Source organism: Cuculus canorus, chromosome 9, assembly GCF_017976375.1.
Source record: "Cuculus canorus isolate bCucCan1 chromosome 9, bCucCan1.pri, whole genome shotgun sequence".
Lineage (NCBI taxonomy): Eukaryota > Metazoa > Chordata > Aves > Cuculiformes > Cuculidae > Cuculus > Cuculus canorus.
Window position 1 is genome coordinate 668615 of NC_071409.1, and position 27963 is coordinate 696577.

Consider the following 27963-nt stretch of genomic DNA (forward strand, 5'->3'; position numbering starts at 1 on the left):
TCAGAACAGAAAGGTACAGCAAAAAAAATCAACTGCAACCAAAGAGCAAAGCAGGCGGCTTTATGTGACTGAAAGGAGCTAGATTCAGTGACATTTCTGCTACCATGTCCTAGAAATTATTTGTGCCAAATATATTTGCATTAATGTTTATTTTTATTTTTTTAAAAAATAAATCCAGATAAAAAGAGCCTTTCAAAAAAGCAGCCTCAATTTCTCCTCCTTTTTATTCCAACTGAAAAATATTGACTTGATCAAGACAGAGGCTGGGAGCAGTGTATGTTTATTGCTGCATTTTTTGATAAGCTAAATCTGCTAACAGTAGGTAACAGTGGGAGAAAATTAAACACTTCTTCTGTGAGAAATATAATCTCTAGCCACTGACTATATTAGCAAACACTGAATGATAATAGGCTCCAGTGTTAAAGCGTCAATTAAGCTTGCTGTAATGAGTGTTTATTGCAAATCAGGACCACAGTCTTGTCATGGAAAGGTACAGAAGAATATTGTTAATTAATAAAATAACGTAGTTATGCCTTAAATGAAAAAACATATTTGCATACATTTACTTTTACAGGAATGACTAATGCAAAATAAGCTTGAACGAGTGTGTTCAGGAGGAAATGAGGCTTTTGTATGAACTGTCAAACAAAATTCCTCTAAAAAATGCACATTTGTCGAGTTACTGAATGACTGATAGAGAGCAGAATCTGATAAACGCTTTAGCTGCAACCTTCCCATAAGGAGGAGAAAACAGATGCCTATTTAACTAGAAGCGTGAAAAGTGTGTACAGAGGGTCAAAGACTGTCAGGACGGAGAAGATGAGACTCATGGTCTGCCAAAAGAGAGCACATGTCTGAAGTGGCCGAACAGATTGTAAAGCACTAGCACAAAAAGACATGCTAATACTTATTACTTCAAACAAAGAGTATGGTGTAAGGACCCAAAATAACAGGGGAGTGAAGAAACCAGGGGAGAGAAGGTGGAGTTTTTGACAGCTATTCTGTTCAGCTTCACAGAGAACAGACGGTGAAATGAGAACTTTACACGGTGAGCGCCACTGCGCTGGGAGGGCTGCTGCATGGGTCAGATGCTGCGCGTACTGCAAGGGAAGACTGGTGACTGTGCGAGTGGCTCACTCAGAGGCATCACTCCTGCCACGAAAGGGGCATCTTGCAAAATACTGTATTTTGGGAACATTTGTCTTCAGCCTTTGGTTCAAACTGTTAAAGCAGTTGGCTCTAGGTTCTCAGAAGACCTCAGTCTCCCTCCACGGATACAGTGATGATACCAAGCTGGTCTGCACTCCCTTTATATTCAGGACTACAGTCCCTAAGCAGGTTTACCTTTCAGTCGGTGTGCTGAGAAGGAGAGAGTGCCTGGTTGGTAGCTGAGCAACCTTGCTGAGTTCATAGAATCATAGAGTCATAGAATCACCAGGTTGGAAAGGACACACGGGATCATCGAGTCCAACCATTCCTAACACTCCCTTAAACCTTGTCCCTAAGCACTTCATCCATCCGTTCCTTAAACACCTCCAGGGAAGGCAACTCGACCACCTCCCTGGGCAGCTGTTCCAGTGCCCGATGACTCTGTGAAAAATTTTTTTCTGATATCCAGCCTGAACCTCCCCTGGCGGAGCTTCAGGCCATTCCCCCTTGTCCTGTCCTCAGTCACCTGGGAGAAGAGGCCAGCTCCCTCCTCTCCACAACCTCCTTTCAGGTAGTTGTAGAGAGCAATAAAGTCTCCCCTCAGCCTCCTCTTCTCCAGGCTAAACAACCCCAGCTCTCTCAGCTGCTCCTCATAAGACTTGTTCTCCAGCCCCCTCACCAGCTTTGTTGCTCTTCTCTGGACACGCTCCAGAGCCTCAACATCCTTCTTGTGGTGAGGGGTCCAGAACTGAACACAGTACTCAAGGTGCAGTCTCACCAGTGCTGAGTACAGAGGGAGAATAACCTCCCTGGACCTGGTGGTCACACCGTTTCTGATCCAAGCCAAGATGCCATTGGCCTTCTTGGCCACCTGGGCACACTGCTGGCTCATGTTCTGTCAGCTGTCAACCATTACCCCCAGGTCCTTCTCCTCCGTGCAGCTCTCCAGCCACTCTTCCCCCAGTCTGTAGCACTGCATAGGGTTGTTGTGCCCCAAGTGCAGGACCTGGCATTTGGTCTTGTTAAACCTCATCCCATTGGTCTCGGCCCAGCAGTCCAGCCTGTTCAGATCCCTTTGCAGAGCCTCCCACCCTCCAGCAGATCCACGCTTCCACCCAGCTTAGTGTCATCTGCAAACTTGCTGAGGGTGCACTCAATGCCTTCATCCAGGTCATTGATAAAGACATTGAACAGAGCTGGACCCAGTACTGAGCCCTGAGGAACCCCACTTGTGACTGGCCTCCAGCTGGAGTTAACTCCATTGACCACCACTCTCTGGGCCCGGCCATCCAACCAGTTTTCAACCCAGGAGAGTGTGCGCCTGTCCAGGCCAGAGGCTGACAGTTTCTGAAGCAGAATGCTGTGAGAAACTGTGTCAAGGGCTTTACTGAAGTCCAAGAAGATGTTCAAGACATCCACAGCCTTTCCCCCATCCAGTAGTCGAGTCACTTCGGAGACTTGCCGCCAAGGTGAGCTGTGCTAGGCAGGAGAAGGGCAAACTCCAGCCAGATCTCCGCTGCCAAGGAAGGATCATCTGCCAAGGATCATCTGCTACACAAACTATGCTGACAACATTGCTAGGAACAAAGAGAGGATTTAAGGGATAATGCTTTTCCTTTTCCGACCGTTTAAATGTATCAGTACTATGAAGATCTTCGATTGCAGATGACTGCTGCTCTTGGAAGGTCCTTTTCACTGAAATTCCTGGTGCTTGCTCTTTCCTCTGACTCTGGTTTTACTGCCTTGCCTGAATGACTAAATAACTAGCTGGTAGCCAGGATGAACTTTATGTCTGTTTAAATGCTTGTGGCTTTGCTGTATAATGTAATATGATGCTGTCCTCTGGGACAACGTGGGAAAATGTAAAACCCAATTCTGTACACACATTTGTAATATTAGCAAGGCAGCTTGATCAGGTTGGGCAGGCTTGGATTCTTCTTCATAGTAGAACAAGTAAAACAAAACTATGTTTCTCAAACTCTTTGGACTAAGATTTTTTTCACCTGAGTAAATATTTACAGACATATTTAATGCTTTCTTCACTGTAGAAGGATAGCTTATTTTATATTTTAATGAGCCTTCTACAAACTGAGACAGCTTAGTGGACCCATCCTTCTCCTCGTTTATACCAGGGTAAACAAAAACAATCCTCCAGAAAATTCCAAATCAGCTTCTGTTCCAGCATTTTCTGTCACCTATTTAAATGTTTATATACTTATGCTGCTATTCAGTTAATTACACATCTGACTTTCGCTATATAAATATATTTTGCTATATAAATATAAATATAAAACTAAAAATATTTCCCATAAGCAACAGAAAATATTTTTGCAGAAGTTCCCCAGACGTTGCCAATTTCTATCTTTCTGTTCTTACAGAGAGGGAAATATTGAGGTGCTGCTTTTGCCAGGTCACTAGTGATTTATGGTGGAAAATGTGACTTCAGGCACCAAACTGCATAGTGACTAAAGGTCAGCCGTGGTGCCAGAGATGCATGTGGCAGCTTTTGTCCCTGAAAAGGCATCAGCAGTGAGTCCGGTCCCAGAGCCTTTATCATGGCTCTGAGAGTCCCTTCCACGTAAGGACCTTAGTCACAGCCTCAATTTCTGCCTGTGTGTCTGGAAGCAGTTTGCTAAGAAGTGTGATCTTAATCCTGAGAGATGTCCAAAGCTACAGCAGAAGAACAAGAGCATGGACTCTGTCCCAGTGAATGTGTGAAGAAAAGTGATGCGGGGAGGAAATACATCCAAGCCTGAACTATGCTCTCTCACAGTGGACAGGAATAAGTCACAAGATCCTTACATGCTCCCTTCCCTAGTCATAAACAGAGAAATTAGACGTTTACCTGGAGACAAGGATGTAAAAGCAATCCTCAGTGCTCTGGGCATGGGACCACTTTGGTCCTGAAAAGCTTTAAAAAGTTCCTCTTCATTCAGTCCCAGTTACTTCTGCCTATCTGAACACAAACTTCTGGAGCCTCTTCCCAGGCTTCTTGTTTCTGAAACAAAGCCATTTCCATTTAGAGCCCTTCAAGCCCCCTCCACCACAGTGTTTTCTTTGACCTGCTGGGTGTGGACAGTTTCCCCAGAGCACGCTGTCCTGCCCACCCTCCCTTCACCAGAGTGGTCAACAATTAGGCTAATTAAGCTATATGCAGGATTAAGTCTATAGGGCCAGATTCACAAAGGGACTTAGGTGTTTGAAATGGGAATTAGGCTGATTATCGGCATATCACTCTCATTATACAGTCTTTGAAACTTTCATGGCCTTATGCTTGCACGCATTTCCCCTTGAAGAGTTCCTGCGTGCACAGGGAGGGAACAGAATTCCCTTTATGCTGTTCCCCCAGTGAGACATGCCCCAGGGTGAGTCCTGCGACAGGGGCAGCCAGCCCTCAGTGCTCAGAATATATGAAAAGCTATCTCCCCCATATCCCTGCAACAAGCTTTGCTTGCTCCATGTAGTAGGGAAGCCTGGTTAAACCCTCTTGTTTCACACCTTTATGTGCAAAGTTGCCAGGGAACAAAAGACATTTTTGTTAGCCAAGGCTCACAGGGTTTTTCTTTCATGTGTGACAGATGCTTTCAGAATCCATTTGAGGAAATCTGCATAATTGATACACAACACCAGTGACCCAGCCTGAATGACTTAAAAGTCTTCATTTTCATCTCGGGTGGTTCAGAAGCAGCCAGTGGAATTTGTAAGGCTCCATTAAGATGTTCAGGTCTTCAGGCTCTCCAGCAACATAGACCATGTGAATACCTGAGGACAAATAGCCTGGGTTTCATTAGCAAGGTAGAATCCACAGGGTGAAACATGGGAAATCAAATGCAATAAGGAAGTGATTGTGAGCTGGTTATGTGTAGCATCAGCCACAGCAGGCCGAAGAACAATAAAAGGAGGGAAAATTATGAGCTCTAAAGGGCAACAGTTGCCCTATGAGCCTTGATTGCTGCAAGATATTTCCTTCCCTCTATCAGTTCTAGCAAGGGTTAGCAGGCTTTTTAATAAAAAGCCAACACGGAGTGGGTTTTGACAATATACACTCTTCAAAGTGTTGTTTCTGTGTGTTGTATGTTGTATTGCCAAACCCTCTTCGGATTTTCATCTTTATCCAGGCAGAAAAGCTCATCATCCCAAGATGAGGAGAACTGTTTAAATTGGGGATAAAGTGTAGTATTTCTTCATTTTGTCAGGAGCACTGGCTTTTCACTGATGGCTTTACATTCTAAAATAATGACCTATATATACACTTAATTTCTCCCACCTTCTTGTGCAGTTCCTGGTGTCTCTGTGCAAATGGCTCATGCTGAGCATCCTTGAGAGATGGGCTGCAAGACCACCTGGGTTGGATCCAGTATGGCAGGTCCCAAGTTTTGAACGCTTTGTGGCAGCGCAGCAATCGTACTTGTTCTCTGTCAAGTATTAGCATGGTAAGCAATGCCAGTCTGGAAGATAATATTTGTTCCTTTTCCCACTCTCGTTTCAATAAGGTTTCTAAACATTCTCATAGATATCCTTTTGCTCCAGCTTTCTGTGTAATTACAGAGCAAAGAAGCATGTCTTACAGAGACACTGAACTGCAGGGAGGGAAGAAGCTTGGTGAAGGATGGAAGTCACATGAAAAATTATCATATCGGTAAGCATGAATAAATTGTCAAGACCATTCAGCCTAACTCTATGATCACCATAAAGCATTTTGTGACATATGCATGTTTAGTGGCCAGTAAGGGTGAGAAGCTTACATTTTTAGCTCTAATAGATGCACTAATAAATGCCTCTTTAAAGAGTGTCCTGGCTGCCCAGAGCTCTGCATTATTTGCAGACTCCGTTGCTTAAGAAAGCACTAATGTAGAGTTATAGCTGCTTCACAAGGAAGGTAGGTTTTGTACTAAGGAGTCTAACAAGAAAAAGTTACAAATTAGATACCAGAAATGAACCAGCAAGGGAAATTCAAAGACTAAGGTCTCAGTTTCAGGTCCTCATCTTACTCTTCCCATTGGTGAAGAGACTTCTCCACAAACGGGCTAAGTGTGTTAAACTTCTGCAAGTAAACCTTTGCAGCTCTGGGACAAGTTCCTCCTGCCCTTCAGAGACCCCCAGGCCCCATATCCAGTGCAATGACACACTCCAGGAATTTGCCAGTGCCCCCTCAAGTAATGAATTTGCCAGTGCCCCCTCAAGTAATGAATTTGCCTTACCAGAAGGAGTCTCCACTCCTTCGTTGCTATGCTATCAATAGATAATTAGAGAATTAGCTTTAACACTTGCTAAGGGAAAGTAGATTTTCAATAATGGGGCCAAGTTACAAAGTGAAAAAACAACACGTTACCTAAGTTAACACAGAATAAGAGGGAACTCTAACTTCTGTAGCCTTCCAGTTGCTAATGAAGAGGCTAATCAGCTATTTGAGCCTAGTTCAGTGTTAACATGTCTTGGAAAATCCTTGAATGTCTTTCCTACTCTTGTTTGAATTTCTGCCTGTGCTCCCCATACTGCAAGACGATTCACTCTTTTCTATAAGCAAAATGGAAAGATCCAGCTTTGTTTTCTTGCCCATTCATGATTCCCATGTTTGAAAAGTTTGGACAACATATGGCCATGAAGATGTTTTGTCTTCTCCCCCGACATTTTGATTAGTATACCTATTTCTGTTCTCTTACTGGATTGCACATTGGCTTTATCTTTGTGCTTTTTCTTGATCATTACTGGAGCCTTAAAACACAGTAGCAAGATTTTCTAAATCTTGTAAACTTAGTGGGTTGTAATTCTACCTGCGTTGTAACAGGACAAGTAAAATTTACTGCTAGCAATCCATAGGGTTCAAAACCACTATTGCGATGTGAAGGAATTAAAAAATGGAGACGGCAACTATTATAATTGTCACAAGATCACATTTAGAGTCATCATTGTGTGAAGTATGTGGGCAAATACATTACTTGGGCTAGGAAACACTGAACCTTTATAATTCATTGTTCAAATCTACTGCAATATTATTCTAGGTCCTTGTATTAGCAAAAAAAGTTTCACTGTGATTAAACGGAATTAGTGAATGATACAGTACTTAATGCAGAGGTAATAATATGACTTCCCTCATTAGTGCAAGACTGCTATAGCTTCTTAATTGATTTTAATCGGCATTTAATTAGAAAATGTGAATTCCCAGTGGCTAATTCATATGTTACACTATTCCAAGGTAGACTATGATTTCTTTCTGCAAGCAGCATCCCAGTTTCAGGTTGGGGAAAAGATGAAATCTTGTCTTTGACTCGTGACCTTTGAGGGTCTCCTGTACAGAGATTGTATGCCATAGACTTGGGCTGTTTATGAACTCTAAACCTCTAAAGGTCACCATCATCTGTCTCAGGAAAGAATCCCTCTTTCCATCTAAGCTTTTACTCTGGTGTGGAGGTTCCTAGTGCCGAAGTACCTCACAGACTGTTGAACTGATAAAGCATGTATCCAAGCATATCTTAAGGAAATAATCCAAGGATTCTGTGTTAAGAATTTGCAGTGAGATTTGAACATAAGTTTTATCATTTATGAAACATGGAGGATACCTGTGAGTCCATATATTGAAAGAGTTGTGAAAGATAGTTGATGAAATACCATATGTTTCAGCCCCAGAAAGAATGACTTGAAATACAGAGGGAGAATATTCTACTCTTGAATGAATAAGACAAAGAAATCCCCGTGCTAGCATGATATGAAAGTTGCATTGCATTCTGGTTTTTCAATTGTGCTGTATTAAACCGTTTTAATATTTGTTTTTTCTAGGGCAGTAAAAAATCATTGGTAATGATGAATTTTTTATTTACACTAGTGCCAAATAATCAGCCTTAGTGCTCCAAGGTCAGTCAATCATTCCACTCTGGTGGTACACTCCTGCCTTTAAGGCAAATGAAACTTCTTTTCTCTCTATCTCAAGTTTAGATAACTTACGGGACAAGTTCACTAATAGCTCATCCCGTGTGCCATGGCTGTTGCCCTATGATCCATCAACATACCTAAAATGAAAAGTGATTTCCCTGGAGACAAGGGGTAGAGCTGCTCATAGCTTTTTTGTGTACCTGAATGTGGATTCTCTAATAGGGAGCCGAATTGAGCTAAATCTCTATCCAGCCATGCTGTCACTTGCTAAGATGGAAAAAAAAAAACCCTAGAGTCCACTTCAAACCTGGGCTTATTTTCATGGAGATGTTGATTCCAATAGGCTTCAGAACAGCAGTTTCATTGAGGCAAATAAAGACCACCAGACTGTGAAGTCAGCTGTTCAGATGAAAAGTTATTAGCCTGCATTTCTCACCTCTATCCCAAGCTGAGATGTCTGGCCACATTTTACTACAGGTGGATTTAGCATTTTATTGTGAATTTAATCTAAAAACATTCAGAACAGTCATCATTCCCACCACTGTAACAACATGAGCTCACACTGAAGCAAAATAGCATTTAAACAAAGTGACCTCCAAAACCAATACTCCTGATAGTCCATTTTGTACTGGAAACCTATAGAATTATTACCTGAATTATGGTATTGTTTCACATTTCATGGATGGTGTAGATTTCTTACAACCATTTGCCTCAGCATAGCAAAGCAGAAGGCAGGCGTGGTTGACCTTAAACTCTTTGCTTACGACGTCATTTGCAAACAAAACCATCTAAGCTTTTGGTTTCTAGCTTTGTTTGACACAGAAGTGTAACAACAGGGATTTTTCAGTGACATTCACTCATTTTATTTTTCTTTTAATATTGCTGTTCTAAGATGGGTCATATATCGAAACTTGAGAAATTATGTGTCTGCACAGTGTATTTAGCCTTACAACGCAATATTCCTTCCTTTGCTCTATGTCATTTTTTATTGCTTTTGTTCTGAAGCCTTTGAAGTTACCTCATATTCTAAGGCTGGAAGCTGTTGATTTCTGAAAGGTAAAAATTAACACACAAAAACTCCTCTGAAGCTGACTAAATTAACATATTTGTTTGCAAGCCAGCACCAACAATAATTTTCCTGAAGAGACCTGCTTCTTTCTGCTTTATATCCTTGCTCTGTGTTGCATGCTATTCCTGCTTTCCCCCTTTTAATTTCCTTTTTACTAGTGCATCTTTTTTTCTTCTTTTCCACCTGCTATTGTGCTTTCATCTGCCTTTTGCCTTAGTCAAAGTCTCCTGTACCTCCTTCAAGTTTTTCTTTCAAGGCACCTTCCATCCCAAAGACAGAATTTTTTGAGAGAACATCTTCCAGCGAAACATCAGCAGAACAGGTTCTTATGTGCCACATTATGGTGGAAATCAGACGTCCTACACAGTGAGCAGGATTTACCAGAAGCTGTATTAATTTTCAATGAATATTTTACTTTTGTACTAACGCGTGTAAGCTGGCGAGAATAATTCAAGTGAAGGCATGATGCAAAGTGCGGTTGGCTGGTGTGGTAAGGAAAATACTGTCTGTCCACTCCAGCGGCTTGATTATTTTGGACTTTCACAGAGAGAGCATGACACTCTTTTGTATTTATCTCCATGGTGTTCCAACGAGCTGAGGTGCCCAAATATGACTTAGATGTAATCTGCGCTTGGTGTCCAGATAGGAAGTCTTCGTTCGGCATCTGTATCCATGGCCACGTGTAGACAACATTAAGCATTTGAAGCACTCCAGCTCTGGTCTAGATGTGCTTTTATGAGGCACAATGGTAAAACTGCTGTTGCCCTCAATGGAAAGAAGTTTGTCAGATGCCAAACAGTATTGAAAATCCTACTTTTCTGAGGCCTTAATGAATAAGGATATTAAGAGCACTACTTAACAGCCACTTTCAGGCACTTCCTGCGGTGGGAGCTGCTGCTTTTGCCCAGTTGAAGTGTAAGCATTAGGCAGGAGCTGCACTGAATGACCCCTGTTTGTGCTCATATTCTGCTTAACACAAGACATCTAAGATCTACTTTTAAAACTGCTTATAAATGTAGTTTTGCGATATGAATGTCTAAGGCAAAGTTAGAGCCACACATTAGTAGCATTTTGTTCTGCATCCAAGACAAAGAGGCATGAGAAGCACATGGGAAGTTGAATAAAAATGCAGTGACTGGATCTGCTCATGGGACGAACTTGTAAAGTGTTTCTTCTCCCCATCTCTTAAAACATGAGAATCTCTTACTAGCCCAAAGTGGAAAAATGCATTATGTTTGTATGCAATAAAATGCGTTTATCTTTGAAAAATCTATTTATACGCATTGTTGATTGCAGCCGTTCAGCACACTGCCTAACTGCTACCTGCCAATTTTCTCTTTATGCTTCTGTTAACTGGAGCTTTGGGGTTCAGTTTATTCTGATTCATTCTAAACGGCAGTAAGCCTGAATCTTCTGTGTCTGTACTTGTGAGTTATACTGAAGCACTGGAGTCAAACCTCTTACAGAGAGGGATTCTTTACTTTCTCCTGGTTTGTTCCTTATTTTTTTTTTTTTTTTACACTGAGAGATGATTTTTGCAGAATTATGTTCTGAGAGTTAAAATCAAGACTGGTTTCAAAACAGAATGTGTCAGTGAAAATAAGACAAAGCTCTGCAAACTGCATTATTTTAAAGGGCTTTGACCCTGTCAAACTCTGACTAATTTCTTGGTCTTGGGGATATTCCTTTAGCCTTTTTAGGTAAGAGCTAACTAAAGGTTACTGCCACTTTTACTGAGGCAAACCTGTGCATTTCTGAGATGGCCATTTGTGACTCTCTTAAAGTCAGTGCTGTCTGAGAGATGATGTTTAGAGGAGTTAGAGAAATCACAGAATCACAGAATCACAAGGTTGGAAAGGACCCATTGGATCATCGAGTCCAACCATTCCTAACACTCCCTAAACCATGTCCCTAAGCACTTCATCCACCCGTTCCTTAAACACCTCCAGGGAAGGCGACTCGACCACCTCCCTGGGCAGCTGTTCCAGTACCCAATGACTCTTACTGTGAAGAATTTTTTTCTGATATCCAACCTGAACCTCCCCTGATGGAGCTTCAGGCCATTCCCTCTTGTCCTGTCCTCTGTCACTTGGGAGAAGAGGCCAGCTCCCTCCTCTCCACAACCTCCTTTCTGGTAGTTGTAGAGAGTAATAAGGTCTCCCCTCAGCCTCCTCTTCTCCAGGCTAAACAACCCCAGCTCTCTCAGCCGCTCCTCATAAGACTTGTTCTCCAGCCCCCTCACCAGCTTTGTTGCTCTTCTCTGGACACGCTCCAGAGCCTCAACATCCTTCTTGTGGTGAGGGGCCCAGAACTGAACACAGTATTCAAGGTGCGGTCTCACCAGTGCTGAGTACAGAGGGAGAATAACCTCCCTGGACCTGCTGGTGACCCCATTTCTGATACAAGCCAAGATGCCGTTGGCCTTCTTGGCCTCCTGGGCACACTGCTGGCTCATGTTCAGTCGGCTGTCAACCATTACCCCCAGGTCCTTCTCTTCCGTGCAGCTCTCCAGCCATTCTTCCCCCAGTCTGTAGCGCTGCATAGGGTTGTTGTGCCCCAAGTGCAGGACCCGGCATTTGGCCTTGTTAAACCTCATCCCATTGGTCTCGGCCCAGCGGTCCAGCCTGTTCAGATCCCTTTGCAGAGCCTCCCTACCCTCCAGCAGATCCACACTTCCTCCCAGCTTAGTGTCATCTGCAAACTTGCTGAGGGTGCACTCAATGCCTTCATCCAGGTCATTGACACAGACATTGAACAGAGCTGGACCCAGTACTGAGCCCTGAGGAACCCCACTTGTGACTGCCTCCAGCTGGAGTTAACTCCATTGACCACCACTCTCTGGGCCCGGCCATCCAACCAGTTTTCAACCCAGGAGAGTGTGCGCCTGTCCAGGCCAGAGGCTGACAGTTTCTGCAGCAGAAATGCCTGCTTTTGTAACACTCATTTTTAAGCAGAGTTAGTTGTCACTTCTCCATCTCTCAAATTGCTTATACCCACACTGTCTCGGCTTTAGAGACGCCACTGGGCAGAATCGAAGCAAGTCCAGTTCACTTAGGGCAGGCATAGCAATTCATGTGGATCAGGATTATTAGTGAAATATCATTTTCCACCGTGTGTCTCAGTAGCTGAAGTTGATGCCTGTTCCGTGTGTGTGAGGGGGTAGAGGACAGTGCGTATTCATGATATTTAGTTGATTCATTTCAACAAACTTGTCTGCTTTTCCTCCACAAAGACAGCAAGTCTAAAGAAGATGTATTTAGTGAGAGGCATCCTCCTTAAATTCAAATTAAAAAAAAACAAGAAGAGCTTAAATTTTTAGTAAGGCAGGAGAAGCAATCCTTTATTGCCCCAATGAGGCTGAAGAATGAGAGGAATGAAGACTCAGTATGAATGAGTTTATAACAAGATCTAGCGCCTTGCCCTATTCTTGGGGCTGTTCAAGGGTGTTGAAGGAGAAAATGTAGTCTTGGGTCACATCATGATATCACTGCATTAGCGTCCAAGGGAATTGTGCTGTTTCTGCCAGCACTGAATTGAATATTTCATGGAGTTTTTTTTCATTGCTCAGATGTGCAGATAAATGCAATAGCAGAAGACTGTCAGAAAACTTCCAGTAATATTATCAGTGAATATCAAGTCTACAAAACTTCTCCTGTTCTGATCATATTACCCTTGAGCAGCCAGGAAAGCTATAAAAGAAAACAAATGTCTACTATAGCAAAATGACGGCTCTAATTTCTATTCTCGTCTAGTGATAGATATGATAGATATTTGAGAGTTATTGTATACTCCTAAGCTGTAGAAAAGCACACTTCAGTTAACTCCCTCAAAAGAGAAAGAAACATAGGTGAAAGCATAGTGGAATCAGAGAAATTAAATTGATGCCTTAGAAAATAAACTCAGATCAGGGATGGGTGCCCCAGAAAGCATAGATGCATAAAATCCTCAAATATTCTTTCACCCTCTCCCCATTTTTTAACCTGAATTTAAAAAGTTCTGCAGATGAGATTATTTTTCCTTTTTCTCTGTACTAAGGGTATACATCACAGCGCAATAAAAATACAGAAAGGAAATTGAGGGTCTGCTGATGACAGGGACCTAATTTATGGCATTGTCCCCCAAGTCTCACCAGAATGTCCAAAGGTAATATCAGCTAGCTCGCTCACCGTTACTAATTATGAGAAAGTTTGGCAGGGAGACCTGAAATATTTTTGTTAGAACAAGTAACAAGCTGTGGGGGAAAGGAAAAGATCTGGAGAAAATAAGATCTTCTACAACTTCCTTCAAAATATGTGTTTTATAGGAATATACTGCCGGAAAATGCATGTCTTCCTGACAAGACCATGTTCGTTACAATATGAACCTTCCTGATTACAATTAGCACATGCACAGCAGCTTTGGATGATTTTTTTTTCACGTTCTGAGGTGCAGAACCTTGAATAGAGCTGACTTCCAGAAGGTGGGCACCTGAAAATTTTGAGGAACATACGCCAAACTTTGGTTGAGACAATTTGGAACGAGTTTGTCAGAGTCAATGGAACTGGGTCAGTGTATGCTGGTTGAGGAGTTCACAATACGCAAATACATGGGAGAAAAAAAGGCATGGTTCAAGTGCGAGTTAAGAAGCTGTTACAAAAATGAGTAGCTACGTAGCTTAAAAAACAATTATCTTGGGCATTATCCGGGACAAATTACAAGGGCAAGGAGAAGAGGAGGTGAACTGTCCTTTTCAATAAAAAAGAAATCTCCAAATCAACACTAAAAAAACAAATGACAAGGTCATTGGATTGACAATGAATAATAGAGCAGCTAAGAAAGGCAATTGTGTGCTTCCATTCTTAAGAAAGCTATTTCTTCTGGCAACCAACCATCCCAACCAGAGACTGGATTCTTATTGTAGTAGGAAATGAGTTGTTCTGCTGACTTCATGTGCATAATGAATTGGCTGCAGAACTTCTGCAACAAAGTTCTTTTAAAGCAAGTAGCAAGTTGCAGCTGAGATTTGTTAATATGCCTCACAGCATTCAGCTGTGTTAACACTGGCAGAACGCACACAACATATGGAGTTTAGGTATAGATTTAAACATGTTAAACTCCACTCTCCAATTAGATTGATTATGTCAGCGCTAGGCAAATATTAGCTGAAAGGACACAAATACAGGAGTTATCTAAATAAAGTACCAACCAGAGAGACCAATGTAACGTACTCAGGCTCAGCTCATTTACGTACTAAACTTTATCAGGATACTCTGTGCTGGTTTTTCACTTGTCTGAAGTGATTGCATTGTGTGATGCCAACAAAAGCCCCAAAGATCTGATTGCAAAGATTAGTAAAAAGCTCTGTATTATTAACCTACTCTCATTCTGTCTTCTTTTTCCACAAGCGTGAAGGAAATATATTTTGAGATCTAATAAGAAGCAGTACTTAAAACTTCTGTTTTCCTTTGCAGGGAAGTTACAGGATATGCCATAACTCTCCGTGTATCAGGTGAACGTGAGGCAATCCACCCAGTGACACAGAATGCTTGCAGAGAGAACTAACAATAGACCATTCACTAAAAAAGCACCAGTCATTAATACTGAAGTTCCACAGGGTTATAGGCTAGTTAGAGGCTGGCGTAAATGAGTATAGCTCTAATGGTACCCTAATTTACACCTACGTTATAAGGCTTTTAAAGCTATTTACAGTATAAACATTAGTTTTTATAATTTGTCCTGTCAAAAGAGAAATTCTCTTGTTTTGCAATGTGTAGCTGCTGGTTCCAGCGTTTGCAGAGAAAAGAACAGTCAGGTAAGCTTTTCTGGTTGGAAACTGTTGAAAGTAATTGCAGTTTTCATGATAAAATGATGTATGCATTATATTAAATGTATTCGTATACTCTCGCATTGAGCAATGATGTAGTTAAGGATATACCAGGGGTTTCCACTGTAAAAACCTATTCTGAAGACTTTAATATAGCTGTAAAAGCTGATTATAACATTGGAGTGTGAGTATGAAGATCTTGAAGAAAGAGCTCTTTAGCACACATAAAAGATATCTCTATATAATGGCTTATAAACATCTTCCTTCAAAACCTGACAATATTGAAGGGAGATGATGAAGAGCTACTCAAAAATCCATTTAACTGATAAGCTGAATGCTCCTAATAACTGAATTTCAGGCATCACGGTGAAATAAGTGAAAGCAGCCTGAAGCAAAAGTCTCTGCTGTAAGAAAACCTGCCTTTTCAGGACAGTTTTTACACAAAGTGTGTTTTTAGAGGTCATTTAGTGTTGGTAATGTCAGTCTTTAGGTACCCACACTTGACAGCTGCCGCCTTTCCCTCAGCACCAGGTGCTGGAGGATGAGGAGCTGTGTAGCAGAGACTCCCGGGCAGTAGATCCCGACAGTCACTGAGACATTGTTCATCAAAATAGCACAACTCATTTTAATTTCTGGATAGGAGCTGCACCCACTGCCTGTTGGACAAGTGCGTGACCTAATGGACTGTGATGCTGAGAGTGTGGCCATTCCTGTGGAGAGAAGAGACCTAAGCTTGCTGCGCTGCAACAAGAGACAGAGGTGCTTGTGTGATGGCTGAGTGTGAGCAAGCTCACGTCTGGACATGGGTGTTAGTTAGGCACTGATGTAGAGTTAATATCTGCTGGGAGATGGAGCTGAGTCATTCCCATGCAACCCAAGGGCAACACAGTTAAAGCAAGGCCACCAGAGAACTTCACCACAAGTTTCCTTCCTCCCTTGAGTTTTCACTAACTTTGGGATCTCTGTGTTGCACTCCATCTCATGCAGGAAAGATAGCCTGAGTCCTACAGATTATACCCCAGGGCTGCTCTCGTGCTCTCATCTCTTTGCAGTCATCTCCGATTTTCTTTCAATACATCCACTGGCTGTTAAACACGTGAGGTCTTGAGACTTCGAGGATATAAGCAAAACTTGGTAGAAGATGTTTATGAAAAGATGGCTATAGGACACACAACTAAAACTTTGGTACTTGGGAGCACAAGCATCCTGCAGTGATGTATGCAGAAAAGACATAGCTTATACCACCCAGTAATTAACTGTTTTCCTAATACAAGAAGCATCACACAGGGCAGTCCTGCCTAGATCTTCCTATGAAAGAAATACTTGAACCCTGTAACTAGAAAATACCAGCAAATCCATGGCAGTCCCAACCAGAAATGGTGGTTCAGGAGTGCTATCTTTCTTCCAAATAAAGAAAATTGGAAGGACAGCACTCAAATGGGGGAAAAAAAAACTAAAGAGAAACAGAAAATTGTGCAAGACGAACTTTTTAGAAAGCTACAGGGAAGCATGATTTCGATTTTAGATTCAAGGTTTTCTTGGTCTGCAGTGAAGACCTCAAGCAGAGATAAACATGGGTATATGGGAATTCAGCGCATTTATCTTATCAGAAAGAGGAGAGTGGAGAGCTGTTTACTGGATGGTGTCTTCATGGAGGGGGAAAACTATCCAGAAAAGATTTCTTTAAACCAGCAAAGAAGGATGTAATGAAAACCTATTGCTGGAAGCTAATGGTAGATAAATTTAAATTAGAAATGAAGCACACATTTTTAGCAAGTGGGAGCAGACTGTCACTGAGGAATGTTGCTAAGGACACTGGTGTTTGTCTTCAGATCAAGAGTTTCTGAAAGACATGCTGCATTCAACAGCAAAATTTTGGATGTAGAACAGAGCTAACTGGTGATTGGTAGACCAAATACAAGAAAGGAACTACAAATGGGTTGAAAGAGTGGAAATCACTGAGTGCAAATTGAAATGAATTGCAGCGTGTGACCCCATGAGCCATGAATTACAGCTTCCCCAGGGAGCTGTCGAGGACTTCCCTTCTAACCACACCGGTGGGAAACTGCAGAGTGTCTCCGAAAGTTGCTCTTTGCCTATCACATGGCAACCTCCTTGCTCTTCAGTGTATCCTTTAGACATTTTTGGCAATTCAGTAACTAAAATTTTCTATTTCAGAATATGAACAGAAAATCAAACAGAGGGTACAGATGGGAACAGCAGCTGAAAGGGGTGGGGTGAACATGGAGAGAGTGACAGTTCCTAAGCCAAACGCTCTACATTTCTTATACTCTTGGAATTTTGCTATTCTGGCAGAGCCTGTCTAGAAATGGCACTCCTTGGGATAAGCTCTCCTTGTAGCAGTTGATTCTGTTGTGGAGAAGGAGCACTTTTGCAGTAAAGGTCAGCATGAGCACTCTGCTTGCACGGCACAATGCAGCCCCATCGCCGGTGGCTCTTTCCACAACCAGCTGATTGGTGCAGTCTGAGTTCAGTGATGTGTGCAAGCCCAGACAGTTCCTGGAACCTGCAGGATTACAGCCCAAGTTGAAATGTGCCACGACCAGTTCATGTTTCCAAAGTAAGGGGCTTTGCTTGGCCACAAGGCTGAGCTCTGTGCTCACCTGCGTTCAAAACTCACTGTTATTCTCAACTCCTACATCAGCTTCTTGCTTCTGCTTCCTTAAAAGCTGGCCCTTAGGGCTTAATTTGCATATATTGTTGAAATAATTACACATGTAAATTAGACATGCTCTTTTAACATCATCACATATCTAACTACCCCATTAAAGACATTTAGGGACACCTCCGGTCAGTGAAGGTGAATTAAAACTAACTTGTTTCACATCATGTGAAACAGTTATCTTTTTCAGTTGGGTCTTGACCAGCAGAAACATCTTAAAGCATTCCAGCTTTGGTCTCAACTCATATCTGATGGCTCCCTTAGGGCAATTATATTTTTATGTACATATATTTCCATATCCATATATAATTTTTTTTCATCAAGATTCACTTACATAAAATATTTCAAGTATTTATAAAAGAAGGGAAAGGACAAGTTTGTTTCTTGTGAGTCTTCCTTGAGGACTGTGCACTTTGATAATTTTCTCCAGCAGTTATCTTCAATAGGAGATTCTAAGAGTACGTGATTGAATTAGGGCCTCAGGGTACAAATTCCATTTCAGGAGCATGTTGGAAGAAGCAGTCTGCAGCACAAAGACAGAGATGGTGTAAGAACCTGGGAACTGAGGGGATAAGGTCAGGAGAAAGTGCGGCATTTGATGTTGGAGTGGCAAACAGAAAGCTGTGGTCTAAGTTGCCTTTGAAGTCTGTGGGTATCATCAGTATGGATGCGGGAGGCTGCAGGCAGCGATGTGCTTATATCACCTGGTAGAAAGCATAGGCTGAGAGTAAGATGGATTTTTCTATCCCAGTATTTCAACAAAGTCTTTTTCTGTCCCTATGCATTTTGTTTTAAACATGATTTTATTTTAGCCTAGCTATGAGATTTGTACGATGGCAGTGGGTGCAAATGTGCATCTTCTTCCACGCAGCTGAAGACCGCCCAGCCAAAAATAATACCAGAGAAGTTGATGTTATGTATGTACTTTACTTCATCCACCTCTAAGGTTCAGGTGTTTGGATAGTGCCTTTTTTTGTTTCTTTTTAATCACTGTGTCACTTATGTTACTACTCAAAGCTGACAGCATTTTGTTTAATCAAGAGCCTTCACTTAATTCATTCTCAGTTTATACAGTGCATATCATAGAGTCATAGAATCATGGAATCATAGAATAGTTTGGGTTGGAAGGGACCTTAAAGATCACATGGGCAGGGACATCCCACTGGATCAGGCTGCCCAAAGCCCCATCCAACCTGGCCTTGAACACCTCCAGGGATGGGGCAGCCACAACTTCCCTGGACAGCCTGGGCCAGTGTCTCACCAGTCTCATGGTGAAGAAATTCCTCCTTATGTTCAGTCTAAATCTGCCCCTCTCCAGTTTATACCCATTCCCCCTCGTCCTGTCCCCACAAGCCTTTGTGAACAGTCCCTCTCCAGCTTTCCTGTAGACTCTTCAGGTACTGGAAGGTCACATATCTCTGATGGTGTAAGAATAAGTTACAAATAGCATCATTGATAATGGTAGTGAATACTATTTGCACTAATATCAGTAATAAAAGCCTATATTCTATGAGAGAAAATCTTAAACAATGGACAATTGTCTTGCATTTTCTTTTCACCACTCAGGTTCTGATGGGAGTGCATTCAGTACAGAGCAGGTACCAAAGATCTTTATGGTGCTTTCGCCATGCACACAGATAGAACGGCATCACTTAATTTTACTTTGACAAGCTATTTAGCGATTGCTGCTAACATATTCCATAGGAAAGCACTGCAAGAACAGAGATGAACTTTTTGTTGTTCTGACCAGAGCTGCACAGTGAGCTGCCCAAAGTAGCAAATTAAAGGGCACAAATTGCCAGGAACTGCAAACTTAGGTCATAGGATCATAAAATGTTTGGGATTGGAAGGGACCTTAAAGATCAACTCCCCTGCCATGGGCAGGGACACCTCCCACTGGCTCAGGCTGCCCAAGGCCCATCCAACCTGGCCTTGAACACCTCCAGGGATGGGGCAGCCACAACAGGTCCTGGCCCTGCAGTCCAGTGCTTCTGGCCCTGTGGCTGTAGACTCCAGTAAGCCTGCTGGTTTGGACAGAAGGAACATGGAGGAGAATGAACAAGTACTAACCTTGTTCTCAAGGGTCAGAGTGCAATCAAAATGCCCTTCCACAGAACACAACAGAATGAGATAAATTTTACATGCTACAGCTATGATTGTCCAAGTGATATGAGGAAGGCAGGATAAATTCAGGCAGACAGCATTTCATTAATTGAGGGAATTTCCAGACTAATTTGCAGGTGTTCAGGGACCTGACCTATTTCAATTTGAATAATAGTTGGTGACAGAACTCGGTATGCACCGACTTTCTATTTAAACAGAGGGGACAATTGTTTTGGGTTGGGGCTTCTTAATTGGTATTCCACAAACATGGCATCGTTTTGCTAAGACCAGCAAGCATTTATTTCCTTGGGTGATTTAAACTTAAAAGAAAATTAGTCTATTTAATTTTGCTCTATGAAAAAGAAAGAAAAAAGACCACCCCAAGCACCCCTTGTGCTGTGGCTGGATGCTGCTTTAAGTTTTAATCTGAATTAAGGAAAAACCCATAAAAACTGTCTGGTGTTCATTAGACCCTTCCTTTGACAATTAGACTCTAATTTTGAGTTTCATTAGTTTAATGGAGAACTACCTTGGCCATTAACTTTATCTAAAGTGGATGCTAATTAATGCTAAATTACAGTTCCTAAGGTGTAACATGTTATAGACACCTGAATACCAGCTCACCCACCATTCATCGTGTTACTACGAGGGAAATGAAAGAGAGAATGACAAGAAGACAGGGAAGGCAATTTCTCATCAGCTCTGGTCTTCCGGTTATTCACTGTAACTTGAAGTTACTTGCTGAATTTTAAAACTTTGGCTGTAAATTTTAGCTGTAAGGGTTTTAGCCTGTTCAGAAAGAAGCACTCTCAAGCCCTCTGGGCAATCAGTTAATATTATATTTAATGACTTTGTACTCTGATGTCAAAATTTCATGTGTAGGTGACCAAGAAATGTATTTAGTTCACATCTTCCTTGAAGCACAGTGCAGTATGGAAGATACACCTCATAGTGAGTTAATTTAGCTGGTTTCAATGTCACTTTTCAGTTAACACAAAACATCGTGCTTGCCTAAGTTAACAGTGGCACGGAGCAGCTACCTCCTGTAACTTTTGTTTGTATTTCATTATAGTCTTGGGTTCCCAACAAAGAGAGTTCTTACAGTCCTGCATGCTGTGCAAATACTTAGAAGAGGAAAGACACTGCCTCTGGGATGTTTGCAGTCTCCTAGATGTAATCAAAAGGCAATCCACTGACTTTGTGTATCTCTGTAATAAGCTTTAAGTAGAGGAAGGTGCTTTAAATGTGTAGTCTCCCATTTAAAAGCAGGCTTAACCTTTCGTATAGCACTGCCTGGCACAGCTATCTACCCGTTAATCATTTAGATTCCCTGCTGACTGTTTTCCATCCATTTCTACCTCTCTGTTCTGGCTTCTTCTGGCTGTAGGGAGAATACGGTATTTCCCACTGTCTGGCCCAAAATCTTGGCATAAAACTTTCTCAGTGTATAGAGATTCAGCATATACCAACATTTAGAATTAAACTTGTAGTAATGGCAATCTTACTCTTAACAATCAGAGTAGTAGTAAAATTCTATATAGACAGACTCAAATGCTGCCATCATATTAATGATAGATATCCACCATTTAAAACAATGCAGACTGGTTCACGAGAATGATTTCTGTTCTCTGGACCGTAATTTAAGAAACCGTTCAGCATAGTCAGCTCCTGTGAATGGTGTTTCTCCATCTCTCCATCCCATGGCAAACACATGCATTTATGCCCAGTTCTCAGCACAGACAGTATTGATGGCTATGACTGGGGAACAGAGTTTCTGTGACACTAACTAGGTCCCATGGCTCTTCCCAAGATCTGGGCGTCTGTGAAATATTAAGTTTGTAAAGAATAGTGACTTCTTTTTGTTCAAGAAATAAGAGTTGAGACCTGCCACATCATTTTTATTGGTGAAGTGTTCCTTCTCATGAAGGCTAATAATCTTATTTAGTTCCTTGTCTCCAGCATGAAGTACATTTGTAGCTTCTTTAATCTTTTCAGGATAAGCAAGCCAGCCAGAGGCTAAATAATTACTGACAGCTGTTAGATACTGTCTCTCCTATTAGATGTGTTAATCAAATTTTGTAACTGTTTAGAAACATCAATATTATCAGAACAAGGTAATTGCGTCTTTTTTTTTTTTTCACCAGATTTATCCAAGACTGTGTACGCTCTACATTTTTTCCCAGAAATAACTTTAAATCTTGATCCTTCTCTGTTTTATGCAGTCATAGAAAAGCCAAGGTCGGAAGGGCCTCTTGCAGAAAGCAGGGCTACTTGAGGACCAAGAGCTCCAAGCTGTCCTTCTGATGTTGCAGGTGCACACAGTGAATCTGAAGGGAGTGCTCTCCATGCAAAGAAAGAGTGGACCACACAGTTAAGTAAATTCACTCTGTGTTCCTTTTGTCTTGTTGCCTATCCATCCTTATCCCCACCAGCACTCTTGGGCAGCTGCTCCTGTCCCTTCAGCCCCCATGTCGTTCCCAAACTCACCTGTGGGTCCCACGGCACAGGAGCGGCTGGATCTGCAAAAGGAGTGAGAATGACATACCTCTTTATTCATACAGCGCATCCTAGAACAGTAGGTGTAGATTGTGCCCTTGGCAGACGTGATGCTCTAACTGGTTTAGTAGGTGCACGCAGCGCATATGGAGGTACATTACTGGGCCAAAAGCCTAGTGCTGTAACTGCTGCCTTCAAAAGCTAATGAGACAAAAGTGCTAATTTCACGATCCATCTCCTGGAGTCCTTACAGAGCTCTCTTTCCTTTGGGATTTGGGAGTGAATTGAGATTTAAGGTCAGACTGCTGTGGAAGTATCATGTGTTGGGCTGGGGTAGGGAAGAACAAAGAGACCTTACAGTGGGTGGCTAATATTTACATACGGTGACAAAAAAATGTCCTCTTTGCATTTGTCCAGGTGTCCAGAGGCAGGTAGAGCATAGGGAGCCTGGATTCTGAGCATTTTCTGTAGTGTGCTGAGGGAGCTGCCCCAGTGAGCCCCCCCAGCCCTCCCGCTCTGACAGACCAGGCTGCCAATGGGGCAGACACTGGGGGGCTGGAGCCAACGCCCCAAACTCTTTCTGGCACACTCATGAGCCTCCAATGGGCTAGAAAAACTGATCTTCCATTGTTTCTGCCTGGTCCCTCATTACCGTCTCACCAAGTCAGATTTTCTCAGGCCCACTCGCCTTCATCAAAGTCCTACCCCTAATATGTGTTGTCTGGCTCTAGGAAATAAGAGTGAGCCTAGGGTCTATCCAATAATCCCACCAAATCTGAGATTCCTCTGAGCAATGGGTGCAAACGAGTCACATTTCTATAACAGAGATCACAAAAAGGAGTAAATCCAAAATATCTGTTTATTCCTGCATCATGTCAAGGAACGTTATATGTGAAATCAGATCTCAGGGTCAAAACTTGGTCACTGCCACTCGTTCCGCTGTCACTTGTCAATTTTCAGCCATTCCCGCAGGATCTCTGTGCCTCACTGTGTCACTTTTGCTATGCTCCTTGTCAGCTTCACAATAAGGAGCAAGGGGCAAAATTGGCAACGAGTACACAGGAATCAGAGGTGGAATAAATTAAGAACGACTGGCAGAATAAAAACATGAAGGCCTTGGAGCTCAAGAGCACTGAGCAAGCAGCAAAGAGTTAGAGATATTTTAGATGTGCAGTTAAAAACTGCACAAGCTCCAAGACATAAGGAATGGCTTCAAATTGTAGCAAAAACTGAAGAATCTGGGAATACTTGGGTATTCACAAATAAGTGAATATTTGAAAAGGTAAAATATCAAGATGGTGCTAAACTGTAGCTGCAGGACACGGGAAGAGGCAGAAATGATGGCCACAGAGCTGAGAAACAGACTGCAAGTCCTCAGTCAGCTGTGCTGGTCAGTACTAGAGGAGAAACACTGGGAAGCTGTGACGTTTTGCATTATAACTGCTGCGTGTCTGGCTCTGATTCCAGAGACATGGACAAAACTTTGGGAAGCAGGGAATAAGTTTTGACTACATAATTTAAGCACATATTAACCTCATAGTCGCTGTAACTGTTCTGAAACCCCAGCAGGCGATCCTCCGCTGCACCCAGATCAGACAACGATACAGTTTTGCTCCTACTAAGAGGAGAGGTTTGGTGTATATTAAAAGGGGGGGAAACTTTAGAAGCCCTCTGACTACTCAGAAAGCAGTAGCCTTATGTTTCAGAAAGGAAATCTTGTCCAGTGGCTACCTGAAAAGGCAGTGGTGTTTGTGCAGCGCGTTCACTTGGAAACAGAAGCATTTGGGGGCAGGAGGGATCCTGTAGCCCACCATCCTACACAGCTCTGACCACTGAGCCGCAAAGGTCTGGCATTGATCTCCCAGCATTTGTTAGAACGCACATATTTTTAGATGTATATCTGCTAGAGATTTTAAGACTTTAAGAAATGGAACACATCTCTGAACACTGCTCATATCCAGTTTCCTGTCAGTTGAAAAAAAAAAAAGAAGATTCTCATCTTGTCTCAATTGCTCCCATTCAAAGGTCTTTGTTACGCCTTTCTCTGCCAGGTAATAAAGATGTCTGCTTTGAGAATTTCCCTCCTTAAGTACACACTTAATGCTAAACTCACTCTTTAACAGCATTGGGGATAGACAGTGGCTGTCTGACGCTTCTCACTGCAGGATTCTTTCCTTCCCAATTTCTTATAGTTTTGCTGAACCGGAACCATTTAGGTTAACTTTCCCAGTTAGGGTTATTTTCCAAGCCAAATGACTGCTTTCAGCTTTGGGTTTTGGTTTGTATTGGGTTTGGGCTTTTTTTGGAGAGAGGGTTTCAGCCAAAATTATTCAGTCCTGTGCAAGAATAAACAGAGGGAACCGTATCTTCTGATTTGTTTGCTTGTTTTTAATGGATGATACACACATAAAAAAAAAAAGAAGCAGCCTTGACAAGCCTTTGGAAAGGTGGATCTTTGTTGTGGAAATAAATTCTGTGATATTCTGAAGTGCTGTGATACCATCTTGCTATTAAAAAAAACCAAACCAAAACAAAACAAACAAAGCCCTAATTGTTCTACCTTCAAAGCTGGGCCTGGTTAAAGGACAGCAAACAAGGCAGTGTTTGGGGCCTCACTGAGGAGAGTAAAGTTAAACCAAAATGTTGAATAACAACCCAATGTGTATGGACTGTCCTTTTCATGACCCAGCTAAAGCAGATTATTAATACACCCCAACACACCTACCTAAAGGCTATGCCAGAACGTGCTGCAAAGGTTATAAGTGGATCCATTCTGGCATTCTTATTTTTGAGGGTCTCAGTCTGACCCTTTAAATGGTGCTGTTTTCATGTTGTATTTTGCACATAATCAGCCAAACAAGTACACTGTGTTTAGTCTCTCAGTATCAGGTAGGTTTGCAGTCTTTAAGCCCCAGCTGTAGCTCTTTTGCTGCCCCATTTCCGTCTTGCCAATGTCCTTTCCCTGAAGGGGGTAATGGAGTTCCAGGAATGCTTGCACAAATAGTCGCTCTGTAATTGCCGTCCTTCCCATGGTACATTTTACTGGCAAATATCGAGTGTATCTGAATCCCGCTCTCCATGCCAAGGGTTTTTTTAAGATGTGCTGAGCACCTCTCCGTCTCATTGAGTTCAGCTGGCATTGACAGCTCCAAATACCATGCGAGAGTAAGCACTTGGAATGCAAGGCAAGTGAGACAACCAGCATTTTGTGCATGTCAGGATATGATTGTGCTTGTTTTAATTCACTCAACGATAGGCTTTCTCACAGAAAAACAGCTCTTGGACTTCAACAAAGTCCATGCTATCAACCAAAAGGCAGCAAGTGTAATTATAGACTGTTGATGAGCAGGCTTTTGCATGAGAGTTGGCTTGTGTTTTAGCTGTTTGTAGCCTATTAAAAGTCTGATAACTCCAACAAGATTTTCTCTCTTGTTCACATAAAAAAAGTGCACTATCAGTTTCATGCAGGTAAGTGTGTTATCTAAAAACATGGGTTCTTCACATCTTTTACACCAGAGATGTGCTCTTAGTGCCAGATGAATGTCACAGCATGGGGGGGGGGGGCATTTATGTATATACACACATATAACAGAACTTTTTGTGTCAGCAGGCTGAGCATGACAGTATTTTGGAGGGTGTGGCCCACAACAGCGATGGGGAATGAGGGTTGCAGTCAGTCCATTAATGTGGCTCTCATGCCTTTATCTGCTGATGAAATGTGAACAAAGTGATACTGGTAGAGAAGGAAGAAAAGGATAACAGTCTGAAGCAAAAATGCCAGGAAACAGAACTATTTTACCCCAAATCATATAATCTGTCACTAAGACAAGCCTGTTATGTCAAACAACACAAAAGTGTTCCACTGACATCTGACATGCCATTTCTTTCCATGGAAGCATTAATATTGTTAGCAATAGACCTCTGCGGTGAGTGAAAAATGTATTGAGTTTAATTCTCCTTGGCACCAGAGAATCATTTGTATTGCCCCACTGTGGCAAGTCTGTGCTAGCAACCTTGGCTGTGAATAGAGAGCATTTTATTGTTTATCATCTTTAAGCATGTTCTTCTCTGGAGAAGCACTGCTTCTAATGATATATTTTTGGTGATGTGAATGTAAAATACATCACAGTTTCTGGTATCTTTTTAATTTTATGGATAGCACAGCTTAAAACCAGGAACATCAAATAAAATAAGTTCTGCTGAAAGTGAATAAAAGTTGGCAGATATGGCGGTTTAAAATAGCCTTATTTTCACCCTAAGTATAGCCTAGTTTAATTGAAATCTAGTGGTAGCTATGAGACAGCTGCTATATCAAAGACCATTGACAGCCTGCTGAGGTTAAAAGAATACAGGCTGCCTGTGTCTCTGCTGAGATAAAGTGGCAGCAGATAGACTGATGAAAAGTTAAGTTTTTGAAACATTGATTTGTAAAGCCCTTATGCAGTTTTATTTATAGTTTGTTTGTCTCTGTCCTCCTAATAATATAGACTTCTGCCTGAAACCAGAAGTGTGATGCAGATCCTCAGTCACTCTTAACTGCTTTAGCCCAGCTGGGAAGGAAGCCACAGCCACAGCCAGGCAGTCAGGTGTCCCCACTGAAATCCTGCCAGGGTATGAGCAACAAATGACAGAATTTTGACTTTTTCCATGGGAGAGTTTCTTACAAATGGGTCTTCCAGCTCTGTGAGGTCAGCTTAAAGTGACCGGTTTGAAATGTCATATGGCTTAGGGGATATAGTTCAGTACACTAAGGCACAATCCTGTGCTTGCATATGATAAACTAAGTTATCTAACATTGTGATGATGTTAGTACCCCACTCTAACAGGGCCGTGTATTGAAAGACTGGAGATTTAATTCCAGGAATCATAGCATCACAGAATGGTTTGGGTTGGAAGGGACCTTAAAGATCATCCTGTTCCAACCCCCCTGCCATGGGCCGGAACACCTCCCACTGGATCAGGCTGCTCAGAGCCCCATCCAACCTGGCCTCGAGCACTTCCAGGGATGGAGTGTCCACAACTTTCCTGGGTAACCTGTGCCAGCGCTTCACCCCCTTACAGAAAAAAAAATTTCTTCCCAGTTTCTAATCTAAATCTCCCCTCTTTCAGCTGAAAACCAATCCCCCTCATCCTATCCCTGCACTCCCTGATCAAGAGCCCCTCTTCAGCTTTCCTGGAGCCCCTTTCAGTCCTGGAAGCTGCTCTAATGTCTCCTCGGAGCCTTCTCCGGACTGAACCACCCCAGCTCTCTCAGCCTGTCCTGGCACGGGAGGTGCTCCAGCCCTCGGATCATCTTCATGGCCTCCTCTGGACTCATTCCAGCAGATTCAGATCCTAGGAAGGAGTTGTCTCTGTTGTCATAGGTGAAAAGTGGATATTTCTCATTAACCTGCTGCTTTCAATACTGGCTAATTAACAAGTACTGCTTTTCATTTCCATGCTTTCTGGTTATTATTTTTTCAGCCTCATACAGTCTAAACCCCAAACTCTCAGACTTATCCTCCCTCGTAGCTAATGCCATTCTTTTTAGTTTCTAGTACTTAATTAATATTTGCCATGTTCTTACTAAGGTAAGTCTGTACTTTCTCATTATATAAAATTTGTATCTGGATTTATTTTTGTTTTATTTTGATTCTCAGGGGGGCCCTCAAGACCTTCTATCAACCCTATCAATCAAATGAATTGATGAATCATTGAGCCAGAGCTATGGCTACAAGCAGGCTCGCGTAGCAAGTTCTGAAGTGAGTTCCCGACTTGCTTGATTATTGCACACAAACAAAACCTATTCAT

The 27963-nt window shown here is 42.2% G+C and overlaps 1 protein-coding gene across 1 annotated transcript in view; it reads left to right on the top strand.

The window, feature by feature from the left end:
* The window catches only part of LOC104068773 (glypican-5), a 501941-nt gene that overhangs the window by 464385 nt on the left and 9593 nt on the right, over positions 1 to 27963 (top strand). Inside the window, exon 10 of the transcript XR_008451209.1 lies at positions 21900 to 27914. The gene's annotated coding sequence lies outside the window, so the exon portion shown is untranslated. The remainder of the gene's footprint in view (positions 1 to 21899; positions 27915 to 27963) is intronic.